Source organism: Anser brachyrhynchus (assembly GCF_964034855.1).
Source record: "Anser brachyrhynchus genome assembly, chromosome: 1".
NCBI lineage: Eukaryota > Metazoa > Chordata > Aves > Anseriformes > Anatidae > Anser > Anser brachyrhynchus.
Genome location: NC_137694.1, coordinates 165,073,699 through 165,092,093, shown reverse-complemented (window position 1 = coordinate 165,092,093; position 18,395 = coordinate 165,073,699). Strand labels below are relative to the sequence as shown.

The window sequence follows — 18,395 nt, the reverse complement described above, 5'->3', positions numbered from 1 at the left end:
GTAAACATTTGAGGTTTAATGTTCTTCAAAAAAATTCTCCATCATGCCTATGGAGCATCATTACCATAGAAAGAAGGGAAGGGAAGGGAAGGGAAGGGAAGGGAAGGGAAGGGAAGGGAAGGGAAGGGAAGGGAAGGGAAGGGAAGGGAAGGGAAGGGAAGGGAAGGGAAGGGAAGGGAAGGGAAGGGAAGGGAAGGGAAGGGAAGGGAAGGGAAGGGAAGGGAAGGGAAGGGGAGGGGAGGGGAGGGGAGGGGAGGGGAGGGGAGGGGAGGGGAGGGGAGGGGAGGGGAGGGGAGGGGAGGGGAGGGGAGGGGAGGGGAGGGGAGGGGAGGGGAGGGGAGGGGAGGGGAGGGAAGGGGAGGGGAGGGGAGGGGAGGGGAGGGGAGGGGAGGGGAGGGGAGGGGAGGGGAGGGGAGGGGAGGGGAGGGGAGGGGAGGGGAGGGGAGGGGAGGGGAGGGGAGGGGAGGGGAGGGGAGGGAAGGGAAGGGAAGGGAAGGGAAGGGAAGGGAAGGGAAGGGAAGGGAAGGGAAGGGAAGGGAAGGGAAGGGAAGGGAAGGGAAGGGAAGGGAAGGGAAGGGAAGGGAAGGGAAGGGAAGGGAAGGGAAGGGAAGGGAAGGGAAGGGAAGGGAAGGGAAGGGAAGGGAAGGGAAGGGAAGGGAAGGGAAGGGAAGGGAAGGGAAGGGAAGGGAAGGGAAGGGAAGGGAAGGGAAGGGAAGGGAAGGTTTTGCCCTGTGAAAATGGTTTAATATTCGGAAAATGAGATAATGCTAAATTAGAATTAAAAAAAAGTAATTAAAAAAAAAATCCTGTAAGAAGAAAAGGGACAAATCCTTCTGGAGAACAGAAACTGACTTTTTTTTTTTTTTTTTTTTTTGTTCTCTTGGATGCCAAGGAGATAACCAAAGAGCTTGTAAACCTTGTATACAGGAAGAAAAATTAAGTGTCACTCACAATTAGATTGAAATTTTCAGCAAAGCTTGCAGTTTCCTCCAGAAAAAAATTATGCTACCCATTGGGATAATTTCATTCCAGTGTAGGCAGAGATCTGGGCATTATTTACATCACAATAGGATTCTAAATCACATCTATTGTTAAGAGATTACAGTGTACCCTCCTTATTACAACGATGTAGAACAGATCTTTAATTTGAGGTGGTTAAATAACAAATAATAGTTAATATTATTAAAAAAATACAGGTCTTTTCACTAGTTATTTTACGAAAGCATCATTAGTGGTTATAATTATCCATCTAAAATTTGATTTTGCAAGTAATTATAAAAGCATTGAAGCATATAGGTGGAACACTGGCTCTAACACTCAAGCTGTGCTAGTATCTCATAGTATATATGAGGTGGCTTTCATTTACAAGACCAAGACCTGATTTCCTTTGTATGTATATGAATAGCAGGAAAGAAAATAAATCATGATTTGCAAGAGCACACAGCAGTAGACAGATAGAAAATCTTCTCTACAGGGTCTCCATGACACAAGACACAAGAATCATAATGGGGCATGACCAAGAGGTCAAGGGGCAGAGTATGCCTATTTATACAGGTATACCCATCTGGCTGCCTTGACCAAGTCCATGGCAATGGCTTCTGCATGTATCCCTCTGTTCAACTTAAAGAGAAAGAGCTGAGCAGGGAACAGCTGGTCAACACAGCTTTAGCAAAAACGGTATCCACTGATGAGAAAAAGACAAGAACAAACAAACATTTTTGATATAGGAAAGAAAACTCATTTCTTTCAAGATAAATATTTTCTGTTTCAGGACAGCACTGTACAATTTCATATAAGGTCATTATTGTTCTTCATTTGATTAAAGTACATTTAAATCATTTTTAAGAGCATAAAATCCTCAATGGCAACAGAACCCGCCTTTTTATTTGTATTCATTTTTAAATATTTTTATTAAAAAATAAAAAATATATATATAAAAAATATTTATTTATTTATTTATATTTTATTTTAGAGCAAATCCTGATCCACCAGTAGGCACAGAGTTTGCAAGCTCTGATATTTGGAAACAAAAATTACTTTTGCCAAAAAAAAAAAAAATCTGTAATGGAAAAAAAAAAGTTAATATATTTAGAGTCAAACACCAAGCATATTTAGGGTTTATTGTTTTTCAGATATGCACTTTCCCTTGGCAGCAGGTTCAGCTTGTGCCAGCCATGAGATACTTTAAAAGCAAAAAACTGTGCCTGTGGCTGAACCTGCAATCCAGTTGCCGCTTTTGACTCACACAAGGATGTTCAGGATCCTTGTAGCCTCATTCTAAATTAACTAACATTAATAAAAGAATAAAAACATATTATTAGGGTAAATGTTAATGACTGTTTCCTTTTGTAACTGTGGCTAGATTTCTCTCTGGAGTATGATTTGACCAACACATGTTAACTGAAAATGGGTCTGAGCTTCAATGGCTTTAGAAATGAGTTTTTGACTTCAACCTGCTGATTTCAGAAGTGAGCTAATCCAAAGATTTGGTTTAGTCCACTAGAGATACACAAATACCATAATTCTTTCTAACAGAAATGGTTTCCAAGCACTTGCTTTGTTTGTTCTGGCATGTGGAACCATACATCATATCATATCATTGCACTGTGGGTGCAATCAAAAATTGGATGTTGAAAATTAGTAGGAGTGAAATTTTCCATACAGACATCAGAATCTACTGAGAAGTATGGTATGTGGATGAACATGTATTTACTTATAGATGGGTAAATAGCTTATATTAGAAATCTTACTGCAAGAATTAGATTTATGCACCCACATAACAGAATCAAGTAATGTAACGTGAATGTCTAATGCAAACCAGTCGTTGCAGTTCAAAGTTTGAATGCCCATTAGGAAATGCTCTCATAATTTATACACCCTAAATTTGTTTCAAAAAAATATCTGCTGAATTATTTCAAACAAAAAATTTATTCAAGAAAATTATAATTGAATGGATCAAATTCAGAAAGCTCAGGTTACAGTTTCTTTAATGTTTTAAGTAATGCAAAGTGATGTTTTAAAACTAATTTTCTTTGAATCATACACAATACATCAATCTATTACAATACTTATTAGTTCAGGAATTGAATTAGTATTAGAAAACTAATCTACCACTCTGAAGCTTTCAGAAGTATTTGTTTTTAAGGATATTTGATGCCTTAACATTTTAGAAAAAATGGAACATCTCTCCCACAGATTCTCACTAAATGAAGCCTCAAACTTTCAGAGCATTCAGCATGACATCAGTAATTTATGTAATGATTTAACACGCATCCTACCTGGATACAATTATAGTAGAAAAAGCTTCCCTGCTAAAATTAACAGATGTTACTGTAGATAGTTTTCTTGAGGCAGACAAAAAACAATAAGCAAGCAGTAAAGATTCTTCTGCCTCAGGCAAAGATTTACTCTGCTAATCAAAGACTGAAAAGGACATTGCTATAAAAGACAAATTTCATTTAAAGGTCTCCATTATTCTCAGTTTGCTGATATTTTCGTGTATTTTGTGCATCCTATGTCTTCTACTAAAAAAAAAAAGTTTATATTTTTCCTGGAGAACACTGGTCTCCCACATTTCTCTGTGGAGAATGTTAAAATTTGAATGTGTACCATAATTTTCAGCCTCAATTCCCTCTAATGAAATAAATCAGATTTTTGTAAGCACTTGAAAAGTGTTGGTTAAGAGATCTGAAATCTGAATCCATTTATACTATGCATGTTTATTTACCTCTAATGTTGTTTTCAGGAACAATAAAATAAAATAAACTGTCAGTCTATTAAACAGTAGCCGTAGGGATGGACTGTACACGAAACTGCACCCAAAGGAAAAGAAGAAATGGGGCTACAATAACACATTTTATAGATTATTTGACCAAGGTGTGGAACTAATGGTTCCAGTGTTGGAATTACTTAATATTGGTTCCCTACTATAAAGTTTCAAGGTATAGCAAAAGATCATTGATGTTGCCTTGAAATTAATTGTAAACATCAGAGTAGAAATGTGCAAACAAATATATCTTTTACCCAGAGAGCTGGAAGAACACTGGTGTGAGGTCTGAGGACTTTGCAAGAAGCATTCTTGTATACTGCAAAGGAGGTCTACAAAATTACTTTTGATTGTGTAAATTACTTTTGATTTTATATGTGAATGAGGTACTTTTTGAAAGAGTCAAGCTGAAATTCTTGGTTTACTATTCACAACAAGGTGATTTAGAGTTGTAAAAGAACATACTTTCTTCATCCTTATGTCTAACGGAGGCTGTCCATACACTGGCAAAACTAGATGTCTGGGAAAATGTTTTCTGTAAAAGTTTAAACTGAGATGGCATTCAGACAGACGATGTGACTCAAACATGGCTGTCTTGTAACAACTATGCTAAAAAAGAAAAAAAAGTTTTGATATTTTTAACAAATTCATGTTCTTAGGGGTAGGAAAAGTTTTTAGAGAATGAGGTCTGAATTCTTTCTTCATGGGATACTCGACAAGGAGTGAATTTATATGAGCAACTGACAAGGCGAAGGACTTTATGAGCCATAGCTGTAGGGCACTGAGAAAAACTTACTAGAGATTTTATTAGAGATTTTTTTTTTTTTTGAGAGAGAGATTGGTTTTGATTATTTATTTATTTGTTTTCTTTCTGATCTTCAGCGTGCCAAATGAACATTTCTTTCTGCTTACTCTTGACCACCTCTTAAAGACTCTTCTCTTCCTAGAACCTTGATTAATGTGGAAGGCAGTAGTAGTTTTTTTTATGACTAGTAAGCTCAGGAGAGATTCATCAAACCAAATGTAATCATCTATATTAGATCTGTGGAAAGATGTAGAAAGCCTTCCATCAATGGAGGAATATATTTTAGGAAACATTTGATCTCATTCTGTTTTTCTCCAATGCTGTGAATACAACACAGAATAAGGAGCTCAGATCTACATTTTCAGAGTGAAGAGATCTAGCTAGGTAAGAGGATTTCTAACCTTCATATCCCATACCTTAGTCTATAAGCTTTAAAACTATAGGATATATTCTAATACAGTTAAAGCGCATTGTTTTCTACTACTGATATTTTTATATAAGCTATAATTATTTAAAATATTAAAAATCAAAAAACAAAGAATCAAAACAAATCTAAATTAACTCAGGACAGGATCCAGTTGCCTAAACGTAAGTGTCCAGTACCATTTAAGATGTCTTGGGATAAAAAATAGCAATATATATATTTTTTTATATTTCCTGAATATAAAAGTCTGGATTCAGGTAAATCAATTTCTATCTTGATGCTTATGTTTAGACAACTGGATCCTGCGCTACAGATGGAATTCAGCTTGTGATTGAAAACATCTATATTTCATTAAATCTAAGCTCTCTTTATAGTCAGTGGAGATCTAGTCAGCAGAGTCATAAATGAAACACCAGAGAAGTCTAGAAAACAATGCATCTTCATAAAATGGAAACTTAAATTCAGCAAGCTGAATAGCTCTCCAGAATTTCTTGAATATAGTCACTAGATCTACTGGATATTATTATTCTGATTGAAAAGTTTGACATTTCCTCTGTCATATCCTATGCCAAGACATATCTTGGATGATATGGATCATCTCAACTGGCATTAAACACCTGTATCAGTAAATCTGAATCAATCCTAAACTTAGATTTCTTAGTCTGTGAGCTGCATCCTACCTTAAGGAGTTATTGATACTCAGGTGGTAAAAGATACACAATTTTTCATTCCATCTGTATAAAATATAAATAAATAAATAAATAAATAAATAACTTTAAAATCTATTTAAAATTGAAATCTATTTAAATATATTCTATCTGAAATTACTGAATCAATATGCTATACAAGATTATATTTTATGCTTTGTCCATTATGGAGTTATCCATGAATTTATATAAAATATAAATAAATATAAATATGCATACACACATGCATATATTATGTATGTATGTATTTATTTAAATGAGTTGGAGTGGGAAGTTCTTCTTTATATGTCATTAAGGTCTCATCCTGACTCTATTTTATTAACCAGTAGACAAATTCTTAATGAACCCCATTAGAAAGACATTTTAAAAAGAAGAGAACTTTTTTACTTTTTTCCCTGTATTATTTCATATGTTTCTAGTTAGTATTGAAAAGAAATCCTGAATACTTATAGCTATGTTTTCATGTTCTCTTTAAATCCACCAAGAGAAAAAATTATTATTGTTATCAGTGATAGTTTGACTTTGTACCTGAATATTAAGGGAAGATCATATCTGCTTACAGAAGAATATTAATGACAGGGAAGAAAAAAAAAAGAATAGGAATCAGCAGCTACAGTATCACTATCTAATATGTTATATTGTAAAAGAATACATTAATCAGACTTAAATATACAAATTAAGAACAACTTGATTTTTGAAGTGAAAGTAATGTCCATTTTCATATGACTTAGTTTCTCACAATGTGAAGCACTTTCTACTGTACAGATATTGCATGTGCAAAAGAGGAAGATACAATATAGTAATAATAAAGCTGTTCTGTTTGAAGGAAAATGTCTGTGTCCAGGATATTACTCAGTCTGAAGAAAATACTCATGTCTGTCTAGAGTAATGACAATTAAAAATGACCGAGTCTTTTATTCAAGATACTAATGCTTTTTTTTTTTTCTAAAACATTTGTCTTCCTCTCAAGAGTCACACAAATTGTCTTAATGACAAAACCTAGCTCCAAAGTATTGATCTGTCATTTAGATTTCGATTTTGAATTGCTGAAGACAAAAAAGATGCTGCATACATGAGGACATTTTTTTTATTTTCTTGAGCTTGACTAATTACCATTCATTGTGAACATCTTGATTTCAATGTAAGGCATGGAAAAAGTGTACAGTATTGGCAAGAAGAGTCCACATTTTTAAGAATGCAAAAGCTCAGAATGGAAATGTAGAATATGAAGCCTTATTGATAGATGTTTTCAAACGTCTTTGAAAGAACAGGGTTTCTGCACTGATGGAAAAGTAGACAACAATCTTTAGTAATTTTATATGTGGCTTGTTCAAATTAGTAAAACACAATCCCTAGTGTTAGCACAATAACTTATAAACCACTTATAACACAGAAAGTTACACTCTAAATCTTAAGGAACTTGAATCTGAAGGTTGCTCTTTACTGATTTTGTATCATTGTAATTTTGCTGTCTCCATGGAATTAATCTTAACATACGCTGATGTAATAGAAGAATCAGGCCAAATAATTTTGATTGTAGCTTATTGTTCTATATTTTTCAGTGAATTTGAACATCAGCTGTTGTTACATAAAGCTTCTAAAGCATATAACCAGATCACTATTATCATTTAATTAATTAGATATCTAAAAAGACATCTATAAAAGTAATTTTCTTTGCTAAGGGAGGCATAATGACAGTTTTAATCATTGGTGACTGTCTACAAGGACAGAAGCACTACCAAGACTTTTTTTTTTTTTTTTTCCCCTTAGCACTTGCTACTTAGTTTTTCCAGTGTAGCATACTACATTGGAATTTCTCGAAGTCCTGTTTTTCATTCAGCTTAAATTAGAAAAACAACAACAACAAAAACAACAACAACAACAACCACCACAATGATATTGGTTGGGGAGGGTATAGAATGAGGAGAGGTGAAATATAAGAAAAAGAAACATTTCCAAAAACACCAGAAAGTTGCTAACAAGCAAAATATAAAATATGGATTAAATTAACCAGCTTCCTTGTTCTCTAATGATCCGTGAAAGAAATGAATGTATAACAAAGTTAAGAATTATAAAGATCTTTCCCCTTGTCTGCTGTTTCAAAGGGACATCCATATTGATTCTGCTTAGATCTTTGCGTTTAAAGTTTCATTTATTTCTCTTTGCAGTTGTGTAGGGAGACATAAGCTCTTTCTATGTTGCTAAATGTAGCTAGGATCCCCAGCTCCAAAGTGCTACAAACTGTTTATACCTATTCTGCTTAAGTGTAGATTGCTACAGGGCAGATACACCACAGCAACATGGCATAACAGCTATTAGCCCCTTTGGGCTGCCACAGTGCAATATACCAATTGTCTGTTTTTTTTTTTTTTTTTTTTTTTTTTTCCTTTTTAGTGTTGAGTTTAAATTGATACTATGGAAGAGCTTTCATGGAGCTCTTGAAAGAGGTATTTTACAGTATGAAAGGATTTGCATGCTCAGACATTTAATCTGAATATCTGGAGGAGTCTGAGTGAAATATATCAAGGAGAGACTTTCAGGACAGAGCAATAGGAATAACCCAGCCTCGTTCGGTCTTGTCTATGTTGTCTAACATCCTAAAGTGAACTATTCTGAGATGTACATCCGGGTTTGGTTTCCAACAAATTATGTGATGTACCTCAAACAATACCCTAGGAATGACTTAGATGCAGATTTTATACACAAAATCAGATCAGGGAGCAACCTGCAAAGCTAAGAGAGGTGTACACAGAGACACTATAACAGAATATGGAAAGAACTTTACCTTTGCAGTGACACATCTGGAGGTTAATAGACATAGAAATCAATCAATTGATTAATTGATTATCATTTATGATTTCAGATGGCCCACACCTGTGTTGGGACAAGGAGGAAGGGGCTAGATGATTGCTCAATGTCATTTCCATTACTGTTTTCTCTGAAGATTTTGATTTCTGAAGATTTTTAATTTTGATTTCTGTGTGTTCAAGGTTAATAAACTGTCTTTAGCTGCTTCTTCTATTGGTTCATGGAATCACAGAATGGCCAAGGTTGGAAGGGACCTCTGAAGATTATCTAGTCCAACCCCCCCTTCCAAGCACATTGCACAGGATGGCATCCAGGCGGGTTTTGAATATCTCCAGAGAAGGAGACTCCCCAGCCTGTGCAACTAGTTCCAGTGCTCTGTCACCCTCACAGTAAAGTGCCCCCTCATATTCAGCCAGAACCTCCTGTGCTTCAGTTTGTGCTCGTTGCCTCTCATCCTGTTGCTGGACACAACTGAAAAGAGACTGGCTCCACCCTCTTGACACCCTCCCCTCAGATATTTACATACATTAATAAGGTCTCCCCTCTGTCTTCTCTTTTTCCAGGCTAAACAGGCCCAGTTCTCTCATCCTGTCCCTGTAAGACAGGTGCTTCGGTCCTCTAATCATCTTCGTAGCCCTCCTCTGAACTCACTCCAGTAGCTTTAAGCCCCTCTTTTACTGGGGAGCCAAGAACTGGACACAATACTCCAGGTGTGGCCTCACCAGGGCTGAGTAGAGGGGGAGGATCACCTTCCTTGACCTGCTGGCAACACTCTTCTGAATGCAGCCCAGAATACCATTGGCCTTCTTGGCCACAAGGGCACATTGCTGACTCATGTCAGCCTGCATTACGTTAGCACATTTAGGATTTCACACACACACACACACACAAAAAAATAAAAAAAATAAAAAATCCTCTAATTCAGTGACTTATTTTATTCAGATGAATTTAATCTAATCTGATTTTAGACCACTAAAAGTTTGGTACATAAATCTTAGCAAGGTAGACTACATTCACATTATAGAGAGAAATGGATGTGTTCAAAGGGCAGATCATCTGACCTACTTAGATAGTTGCATGAAGAATTTTGTCTAGAAGTGCATTTTTACTTACCTTGATTATAAAAAATGTTTTGTTTGGGATTGATTAGACATTTTGGATCCCTAAAGTTGGCACTGCAGGACACATATATATGTATTTGTTGCTCTGTGTTCTGTCCTAAAAACAAGTTGCAAATATGTTGCAGAACAGATATAACAGAAATAGCATAACAGTTTAAAAGAAAACATAGAAACTTTTTATTTATATAAGGATTACATTATGTTTCTCTTTTACTTTTGCCTTTTTTGGATGGTTTCTGTGGCCTTCTGGTCCTTAGAGACATTCCTTTTTCCTCTGCTTTGATGCTTGAACTATTTTATATAGGTTCAGATACAATCAAGTTGGCTTTCTCCACCTTAATGCTTTGGAATTAATTTCCTCTTCATTTAAAATTTGTCTCTAGAGAAAAACTTTTCTTCCTCTCAGCCAGACAGATGTTTTTTATTTTTTTTCTTTATTTTTTTTTCCACAGCATTTCCACTAAAGAAGTCAAGATCGTCTTTAGTAAAGTGAAATATGATATTTACTCATATCATCATCATAAAAAGAAAATCATGTAACTTTTAAATGGAATTAAAGTCCTATATGTTGTTTAAGTTGTTTCTTTTTCTTCTGAAGCATAGGTAAACATACATGACTTTGGCCCTTGTCACTTTAGGACCAGAAATTCTTCATCACAAATGATATTGTCCTCTGAACTGTCATGTGAATATTTTTGGGCAGCCTTGGAAGGAAAGAGTGAATTCTAATCCACCAAAACTTCAGCCCTGGATATGGGGAAAGCAGACTTCAGGCTGCTCAGGGAACTAGTCAGCAAGGTCCCCTGGGAAACTGCTTTTGAAGGCATTGGTGTCCATCAGTGCTGGTCAGTCTTTAGGCACTGCCTCCTAAAAGCACAGGGTCGGGCAATTCCGAAATATCGGAAGTCAGGCAAGCGGGGCAGAAGGCTGGCCTGGCTGACCAGGGATCTTCTTCTAGAGCTTAGGTGAAAAAAGATGTACAGCTGCTGGAAGGAGGGTCAGGTGACGTAGAAGGAATACAGGGACACTGTTCGCATTTGTAGGGAGAAAGTTCGTGTGACCAAAGCCCAACTAGAGTTGAAGCTGGCCATGTCTGTGGGAGACAATAAAAAGCGTGTTTTTTAGTTATGTGAACAGAAAAAGGAGAACCAAAGAAAACATAGGTCCGCTACCTGATGGGGAAGGTCACCTCACAGACAAGGACATAGGCAAAGCAGAGACATTAAATGCCTTCTTTGCCTCCGTCTTCAGTGCTGATGATGCGCTTCGGGACCCAGGGTGCCCTGAGCTGGAGGACCATGACAGTGGGAATGATAAACTCTCAACCGACCCTGAACCTGTGCAGGATTTGCTGCTCAACCTGGATCCGTACAAGTCCATGGGTCCAGATGGGATTCATCCCAGGGTGCTCAGAGAGCTGGCTGACATCATCACAGGACCTCTCTCAATTATTTTTCAATGGTCTTGGGAACCTGGAGAGGTCCCTGTAGACTGGAAGCTGGCAAATGTTGTGCCAATTTTCAAGAAGGATAAGAAAGAAGACCCTAGCAATTACAGGTCTGTCAGTCTCATGTCAGTGCCTGGTAAAATTATGGAGAAGATGATCCTTGAAGTTACTGAAGCGCACCTGGGGGACAATGCAGTCATTGGTTACAACCAACATGGGTTCACGAGGGGTAGGTCCTGCCTAACAAATATGATTTCCTTTTACGATAAGATCACCCATCTAGTTGATCAAGGGAAACCAGCTGATGTGATCTTTTTGGACTTCAGCAAAGCTTTTGACATGGTTTCCCATAGGATCCTACTGGACAAAATGTCCAGCATACAACTAAACAGAAACATCATACGATGGGTGAGCAATTGGCTGACGGGCAGGGCTCAAAGGGTTGTGGTAAATGGGGACAGATCAGGCTGGCGGATGGTCACTAGTGGGGTCCCTCAAGGCTCCATTTTAGGGCCAGTCCTCTTCAATGTTTTTATAAACGATTTGGATGTAGGACTAGAAAGTGTTTTGAGCAAATTTGCCGACAACACCAAACTTGGAGGAGTTGTGGACTTGGATGAGAGTAGAAAGGCCTTGCAAAGAGATCTGGACAGATTGGAGAGCTGGGCGATCACCAACCACATGAAGTTTAACAAAAGCAAGTGCCGGGTCCTGCACCTGGGACGGGGCAACCCTGGCTATACGTACAGACTAGGTGACGAGACGCTGAAGAGCAGCCCCGCAGAGAGGGATCTGGGGGTTGTGGTTGACAGCAAACTGAATATGAGCCAGCAGTGTGCCATGGCAGCCAGGAGGGCCAACTGTATCCTGGGGTGTATCAAGCACAGCATCGCTAGTCGGTCGATGGAAGTGATTGTCCTGCTCTACTCTGTGCTGATGTGGTCTCATCTTGAGTACTGTGTGCAGTTCGGGGCAACACAATACAAGAAGGACGCAAAACTGTTGGAGAGTGTCCAGAGGAGGGTGACAAAGATGGTGAAGGGCCTAGAGGGGAAGATGTGTGAGGAGCGGCTGAGGTCATTTGGCCTGTTCAGCCTGGAAAAGAGGAGGCTGAGGGGAGACCTCATCACAGTCTACAGCTTCCTCATGAGGGGGAGTGGAGGGGAAGTTGCCGATCTATTCTCCTTAGTCACCAGTGATAGGACCCGTGGGAATGGTGTCAAGCTGAGGCAGGGGAGGTTTAGGCTAGACATCAGAAAGAGGTTCTTCACCGAGAGGGTGGTTGCACACTGGAACAGGCTCCCCAGTGAAGTAGTCACTGCACCAAGCCTGTCTGAATTTAAGAAGCATTTGGACTGTGCGCTTAGTCACATGGTCTAAAATTTTGGGTAGACCTGTGTGGTGCCAGGGGTTGGACTTGATGATACTTATGGGTCCCTTCCAACTCAGGATATTCTATGATTCTACGATTCTATGATTCTAAATCTATCCTCTTTTAGTTTAAAACCATTCCCCCTGGTCTTGTCATTATCTGACTGAGCTCAGTTGCTCTCCATCTTTTTTACAAGTTCCCTTTAAGCATTAAAAAGCTGCAATAAAGTTACCCTGAAGCCTTCTCTTCTCCAGGATGAACATCCTTGGCTCTCTCAGTCTTTCTTCATAGGAGAGGTACTCCAGCCCTCAGATCATCACTGTGGCCCTCCTCTGGACTTGCTCTAACAGGTCCACATCTTTCTAGTGCTGAGGACCCCAGACCTGGATGCAGCACTCCAAGTGGGACCTCACAAAGACAGAGAAGAGGGGGACAATCACCTCTCTCGACCTCCTGGGCTGCCTCTGTTGATGCAGCCCAGGATGCAGTTGGCCTTCTGGGCTGCAAGTATCCACTGCTGGCTCCTGTTGAGCTTTTCATCCATCAGAACCCCCAAGTCCTTCTCTGCAGGGCTGCTCTCAATGAGTTCTCCCAGTCTGTACTCCTGTCCAGGATTGCTCCAACCCAGGTGCAGTACCTTGTACTTGGACTTGTTGAACCTCATTAGTTTCACATGGGCCCACAAGGTTGTCCAGGTTCCTTTGGACAGCATCCCTTCATTCAGTTGTATCGACTGCACCACTCAGCTTATTGTCATCTGCAAACTTGCTGAGGGTGCACTTTATCCAGCTGCCTACGTCACTGATAAAGACATTAAACAGTACCAGTCCAAAACCAGACCCCTGAGGGACACCACTTGTCATTGGCCTCCACCTGGACATAGAGACATTGACCACCATTCTCTGGGTGTCATCTTCAAGCCAACTCCTTATCCTCTGAATGGTCCATCCTTCAAATCCATATGTCTCCAACTTGGAGACCAGGATGTCATGAGGGAATGTGTCAAAGACATTGCAGAAATACAGGTAGAAGACATCGGTTGGTCTTCCCTTGTCAACTGATGCAGTCGCTCCATCATAGAAGTCCACCAGATTGGTCAGGCACAATTTGTCCGTGGTGAAGCCATGCTGGCTGGAAATGCCTTGTCCTTCATGTGCCTTGACATTACCTTGAGGAGGTTCTGTTCCATGATCTTTCCAGGCAGAGAGGTGAGGTTCAGCTGTCTGTAGTTCCCCAGGGTTCCCTGGGTCCTCAGGTCTTCTGCCTGAAAGTTCCTGTATGAGTAGAGTTTGCTTGTTTTGTTAGTTTTTTATTCTGTTTGTTTGTTTGTTTGTTTGTTGGATAGTTTTTGTTAGTATTTGTGGTCCACCTTTCTTTGCAGTCCTTCAAGTAATATGATGTCTTCTTTCTGTTTTCCACTGGCTTCTATTTCTCAGTATATTGTGCTGAATATTTTTCAGTTCCTGAAGTTCTCAAGCTCATATCTTTACACTTCAGGTACCAAAATGCCTACTTCCTGAAAATCTGCTAATGGAACTTTATTTATTTATTTATTTATTTATTTTATTATATCAGCATACCACAGTAAATGCATAAATGAGCTTTGCTACTAGATTTGTAATTACATGAACCAGAACTTGGTGTTATTTGCTCCCTAGCTTCACTGCATTAAATTATTTCAGTGTTGTTTCATTCTCATTTATAGTGATTTCCATTTTCATACCCTTCTTTTCATTAGCCTCTTTGACCTTGCATCTATGGTATTGAAAAATTTGTCAAAGGTTTTTTTTTTTTTTTTTGGCTGTATCTAAACTACCTGTAATCTTTGCACTTATACCTAGTGAATTACCACATTACTTAGTTAATTACCACATCACATCACTTCCTTACCTCCTTCACTTCCTTTTTTTTTTTTTTGGGGGGGGGGAAGGGGAAGGTACAAATTTTTTACCATTTGTTTTAATTTCCTTTGCAAGGTCCAGTTCAGTTTGAGAGTTGGTAAGTCTCACTTTTTACCTACGTCTCCTATACCTTGAAGACATAACTATCTGTTCAGTCAGTCTGTTCATGCTAGTCCTTATACACTCCCAGCTTACCTCTGCAAAATCCTTTTTTTTTGCACTGATGTGATCAAAGTCAGAAATGGGTAAATGGGTTTATAATATGGGCAATATAGCATTTACCCACATCTCAACAGCTGCAGTGAAACGCAGAGGAGTTTATTTACTCCTTAATTGAATACTACATGATTCTCAGCATGAGGTGATTAGATATTTATTTAGGTCTTGGGTCTTTTCGTCTTCATCATTTTCTTTTACTTGTAGTTGGTTTTTCATCTGTGGTTTAAAGTGGTTCCAATCTTCTTTTTCAGACAAGCATTTAAACTTTCTAAATCCATTGAAATTTCACTGATTTCTTTTATTGCTTAAGTTATTAAAATAAATATCCTTAATAACAGACTTGCTTTTATTTCCTTTTGAAACCTAAATTTAACATGGTCTGCTCATCATCAATTAATTCAGGAGAATTTTTCTTTATCCAGTTATGTTAGGTTCTCACCACGTCTGGGCATACATTCTAAGATATCATTGTTTTTTATGTTTTGTTGTGTAAAACATTTTGGTTTGCATTATACCTTTTATTTTATTTTATTTTATTTTATTTTATTTTATTTTATTTTATTTTATTTTATTTTATTTTATTTTTGGAATAGAGTGTGTATATGCGATGCATAACATGAGATGCATCAGCATGATTTTTATCCTCTCTATCTTTAGAAAGACAGAGTCCCAAGTCACAGAAAACCATTATCTATGCAGAAAATGTACTGCTCTTGCAGATCGTGTTGTCCTTCCATTCTTAAGATGAGGAAACTCTTGGAACCCCTGTTCTTCCCATTACCCACGTGTAGTTGTTTCTTCTGTGATATGTATACAATTCAAAAACAATTGAAATAAAATCCAGATCATAATCAATATGTGATCTCACATTTTAAAGGTCGTTAAACCTCAGCTTTCATGCATTCTGGCTATGTAAGAATTTGAATATTTACTTCGCTATCCCCCCAAAAGGAAAAAAAAAAAAAAGTTCATATTATTATTATTTGTGCAGAAAAGTAGTTATTGAGGTGTAATGCACGAAAATAAAATAAAATAAATTGTTGTAAAACCAAAACAACTGTATTTTCTATTCCTGCCTCCTTCCTTGAAATTTTAAATCATCTTCTATTCCAATTATGAACTGTGCTGCTGATGCTAAAAGTAGTATTAATTCAAGCTCTGAAGCAGAAGATAACCTTGCAGAAGCCTCTCAATGTCCTCTTCAAATTCAGAGGGTTTATACTGTTACGAAATAGTGAAAAAGAAGGGGAGATAAAACCTGAGATACATAGTTTAACAAGTTACATATTAAATAGTCTTCACTCAGCAGAACTCTTGTGAGGCAGACATCACTTGGTGTTCTATCTAATGGATTGAAAATCCCACTGAAATAGAGTTCATATGAAAGGTGCTGAAAGAAAGTATTCAAAAAGACTCCTGGCTTTTTTGTCTTTCCTAGTCAGGGGACTAGAGATGTAAGTTGGGATGTTGCAAATGGATAAAATCTCTCAGTGAATAAACTGGCTGCATATTCATTCCTGGAATCCTTTGGCAAATTCCAAAGCTTTTTTTTTTTTTTTTTTTTTTTCTGTGTGTGTGTGTGTGTGTGTGTGTGTGTTTGTGTTTGGCTCTGCAAATGACACCTGAGCTGGATTTGTATGAAGTGGAAATATATCACAGAATCACAGAATCACAGAATTGAAGGGGTTGGAAGGGAGCTTGAAAGATCATCAGATCCAATCCCCCTGCCAAAGCAGGTTCCTTAGAGCAGGCTGCCCAGGTAGGCATCCAGACGGGCCTTGAATATCTCCAGAGAAGGAGACTCCACAACCTCCCTGTTCCAGTGCTCCGTCACCCTCACTGTGAAGAAGTTCTTTCGCATGTCGGTGCAGAACTTCCTGTGCTCTGTCTTGTGGCCATTGCCCCTTGTCCTGTCCCCACAAACCACTGAAAAGAGGTTGGCCGAATCCCTCTGTCTCCCACACCTCAGATATTTATACACATTGATAAGATCCCCTCTCAGTCTTCTTTTCTCCAGGCAGAACAGACCTAGGTCTCTCAGCCTTTCTTCATAGGGAAGATGCTCCAGGCCCCGTATCAACTTTGTGGCCCTCTGCTGGACTCTTTCCAGGAGATCCCTGTCTTTTTTGTACTGGGGAGCCCAGAACTGGACACAGTACTCCAGGTGAGGCCTGACCAGGGCAGAGTAGAGGGGGAGGATCACCTCCCTTGACCTGCTGGCCACACTCCTTTGAATGCACGCCAGGATCCCATTGGCCCTCTTGGCCATGAGGGCACACTGCTGGCTCACGGTCAACCTGTCGTCCACCAGGACCCCCAGGTCCTTCTCCTCAGAGCTCCTCTCCAGAAGGTCGTCCCCCAGCCTGTACTGATACATGCGGTTGTTCCTTCCCAGGTGCAGGACTCTACACCTGCTCTTATTAAACCTCATTTGGTTTCTTCCTGCCCATCTCTCCAGCTGGTCTAGGTCTCACTGAATGGCGGCACAGCCTTCTGGTGTGTCAGCCATTTCTCCCAGCTTTGTGTCATCGACTTACTTGCTGAGGGCAGACACTATTCCCTCATCAAGGTCGTCGATGAAGATGTTGAACAAGACTGGACCCAGCACTGACCCCTGGGGAACGCCACTAGTCACAAGTCTCCAGCCGGACTCTGCGTCACTGATCACCACCCTCTGAGCTCGGCCAGTCAGCCAGTTCTCAACCCACCTTACTGTCCACTCTTCTATCCCACACTTTCTCAGCTTTGCTAGCAGGATGTCATGGGAGACAGTATCAAAAGTCTTGCTAAAGTCAAGGTAGATGACATCCACTGCTCTCCCCCCATCTACCCAGCTGGTGATGCCATCATAGAAGGCAACGAGGTTGGTCGAGCACGACTTCCCCTTGATGAATCCATGCTGACTACTCCTCATAACGTTCTTCTCTTCCAATTGCTTGGAGATGACATCCAGAACGAGCTGTTCCAACACCTTTCCAGGGACAGAGTTGAGACTGACTGGCCTGTAATTTCCCGGAACCTCCTTCTTGCCCTTCTTGAAGACCGGAGAGACATTGGCTATCCTCCAGTCTTCAGGCACCTCTCCTGTTCTCCAGGACCTTTCAAAGATGATAGAGAGCGGTTCGGCGATCACCTCTGCCAACTCCCTTAGCACACGTGGATGCATCCCATCGGGACCCATGGATTTGTGTGCGTTGAGCCCACTCAGATGCTCCCGAACCACTCTCTCGTCAACCAGGGGGGAGCCCTCCATTTCCCAGCCCCTTTGTCCTCCCGCCAGGGTCAAGGAGTCCCAGGGGAGAATCCCTGAAGCAAAGACTGAAGCGAAGAAAGCATTCAGTATCTCCGCCTTCTCGGCATCTCCCATTACCAGGACACCCCCCTCGTTCAGCAAGGGACCCACATTATCCCTAGTCTTCCTTTTACTGTTTACATACTTAAAAAAAAAAACTCTTCTTATTATCTTTTATCTCTTTTGCAAGCCTCATCTCCAGGTGGGCTTTAGCCTTCCTCGTCACGTCCCTGCAGGCCCTGACAACACTTCTATACTCCTCCCAAGAGGACAGGCCCTTTCTCCACATTTCATAGACCTTCCTCTTCCTTTTGATCTTATCGATGAGCTCCTTGCTCATCCACGCAGGTTTCCTGCCCCCCTTCCCTGATTTCCTACTCTTAGGGATGCACCGATCCTGAGCTTGGAAGAAGTGCTGTTTAAATGTAGCTCAGCTATGAACATTTAAAAGCGGATAGTCTTTGAATATTTAGCAGCACTTCATATTTGCACTATTTTTTTTTTGTTGTTATTATTATTATTTTTTTCCCCCC

The 18,395-nt window shown here is 39.6% G+C and overlaps 1 long non-coding RNA gene across 3 annotated transcripts in view; it reads left to right on the top strand.

Annotated features, from left to right (window-relative positions):
* The window catches only part of LOC308187801, a 136,804-nt gene that overhangs the window by 112,821 nt on the left and 5,588 nt on the right, over positions 1 to 18,395 (top strand). The window contains exon 7 of one of the 3 annotated variants that reach the window (XR_013944916.1): positions 10,084 to 10,167. The exons of the other annotated variants lie outside the window; for them this stretch is intronic. This is a non-coding gene — a long non-coding RNA (uncharacterized lncRNA). The remainder of the gene's footprint in view (positions 1 to 10,083; positions 10,168 to 18,395) is intronic. 3 annotated transcript variants of the gene reach the window in all.